General features: G+C 36.1%; 1 pseudogene; it reads left to right on the top strand.

The window, feature by feature from the left end:
* LOC125370858 overlaps positions 1–1126 on the top strand; it is a 6820-nt pseudogene extending 5694 nt beyond the window's left edge.
* Positions 1127–2591: the final 1465 nt, after the last annotated feature.

Raw genomic sequence — 2591 nt, 5'->3', positions numbered from 1 at the left:
TAACGAAGGGGATTCTTATTTGTACAAATGGTACTTCGAACTTAGAACGAGCATGAAGAAATTAACGATACTTCTTTATCTTTTGAGTTGTTCTGCTGGATCGGTTGCTCAAGACCTTTGGTCTCTACTCGGACCCGATGAAAAAATGGGATCACTTATTATGGACTTGTTGAGAATGATTCTAATCTAGTTCATGGCCTATTAGAAGTAGAAAGCGCTTTGGTGGGATCCTCACGGACAGAAAAAGATTGCAGTCAGTTTGATAATGATCGAGTGATATTGCTTCTTCAGCCTGAACCAAGAAGTCCCTTAGATATGATGCAAAATGGATCTTGTTCTATCCTTGATCAGAGATTTCTCTATGAAAAATATGAATCGGAGTTTGAAGAAGGGGAAGGAGAAGAAGTCCTCGACCCGTACCAGATAGAGGAGGATTTATTCAATCACATAGTTTGGGCTCCTAGAATATGGCGCCCTTGGGGCTTTCTATTTGATTGTATCGAAAGGCCCAATGAATTGGGATTTCCCTATTAGGCCAAGTCATTTCGGGGCAAGCATATCATTTATAATGAAGAGGATGAGCTTCAAGAGAATGATTCGGAGTTCTTGCAGAGTGGAGCCATGCAGTACCAGATACGAGATAGATCCTCCAAAGAATAAGGCTTTTTTCGAATAAGCCAATTCATTTGGGACCCTGCAGATCCACTCTTTTTCTTATTCAAAGATCAGCCCCTTGTCTCTATGTTTTCACATCGAGAATTTTTTGCAAATGAAGAGATGTCAAAGAGGCTTCTTACTTCCCAAACGGATCCTCCTACATCTATATATAAATGTTGGTTTATCAAGAATACGCAAGAAAAGCACTTCGAATTGTTGATTCATCGCCAGAGATGGCTTAGAACCAATAGTTCATGATCTAATGGATTTTTCCGTTCGAATACTCTATCCGAGAGTTATCAGTATTTATCAAATCTGTTCCTATCTAACGGAACGGTATTGGATCAAATGACAAAGGCATTATTGAGAAAAAGATGGCTTTTCCCGGATGAAATGAAAATTGGATTCATGTAATAGGAGAAAGGTTTCCCATTCCTTAGCCTGAAAGATATGTGGCCATGAAATAGGGATTAATTGGAATAGAATTGAAACGTATATTAAAATTGGTTATGTGGTTTAGTCTTGGATCGGTATAATATAGTTTCATCTTAGTGTGGTTCTTGTTCGATTATCACCAAAAGAACTGAAATACCAAAATCACTCAAGGGGGGAGGGGGGAGAGATGGGGGTGGGGTGAATTGTGGATTTGATGTAGAATTGAAAAATTAAAATTATGAATGAAGCAAGAATAGGAAATTAAGTGCTTGAAAATATAAAGTGAAAGACACTCGATTTATAGAGGTTCGGCTCTTCTAGCCTACGTCCTCTCCTCAATCACAATTGAAAGTTTGAATCGATTAACAATATACTTTAGGTGTAGATAGAACCTTTATGTTTTGCAAGCTCACACACAACTTACACAAAGTGTTTTTTTTTTAAATGGCTAACACTCAAACCCATAACCTAAGACACTCAATCTTAGTTGCATGAGTAATTAAATCTCTACCCACTCACTCAAACTCGAGCTTCAGATACAAGAATTAAATCACTTAACTATCCAAGAATCAAGTTTAAGTTTGAAACTTGTTCACAAGATGATAATAGAAAGGTTTTCGTGATTGTTGAGAGTATATACACTTTTGTTCAAAATAAATTCTCTTATCCTAAATCACTTAGAAATAAGGTTTATATACTTCTAATGAAATAGAGTCATCGAAGCTTCATATAAAGTGTAAATAGCCGTTCAACTACTATAATAAATGCAGCTACATGAGCATGACCTTTTCTTCAAGGGTGTGAAGCCTCAACGCCAAATTGGATTTCAAAAATTTGGTAATTCGTCCTACCCATGAATAATTATCCATGGCTAGGAATCTTAGTCTACACGGGCGTGAAGTTTAATATTCACGGTTGGGACTAAAACTCGTGAACCTCTTTATCCCCTTTCATAAAAAATAAAGAAACCCTCCTTCACGACCATGAATATAGAGTCATAGGCGTAAATCTTAATCTTCACGACTAGGAATAGAAGGCGTGAAGTCTTCTGTCCTTTTTCTATAAAAACTGAAGAAAAGGTTTTCATGAGTGTGAAGGATAAAGTTCACTGCTGGGACTGGAAGCCATGAGGTCTTCTGTCCTTTTTCTACTTTTTTTCTATTTACGTTCTTCATGGGTGGGAAGAAATGTTCATGGGAGTGACACTATCTTATTTTGCCTTTACTTGTAATTCGAAGAAATTGTGTTAAAACTTTTAAGAGAACACTCAAAGGCAAAAAGTAAAATACACTTTTAATGATTATTTATGACCATCAAAATAATTTAAAAACCCTTAAGGTTCAACAAGAACCAGTATCATACAATAATGGTAAAAAAATTACAGTTCGGTACAGTTAAGTGCAAAAAATTTTCAATTATTTTGGTTTTTGTATTTTTCAGAACTGTTTTTTAGTTCAACAACATCCACGATCTATGCCCAGCCCTAAACAAAATTAACT

This window comes from Ricinus communis, chromosome 1 (genome assembly GCF_019578655.1).
Source record: "Ricinus communis isolate WT05 ecotype wild-type chromosome 1, ASM1957865v1, whole genome shotgun sequence".
Taxonomy (NCBI): domain Eukaryota; kingdom Viridiplantae; phylum Streptophyta; class Magnoliopsida; order Malpighiales; family Euphorbiaceae; genus Ricinus; species Ricinus communis.
This window is presented reverse-complemented; position numbering and strand designations above follow the sequence as displayed.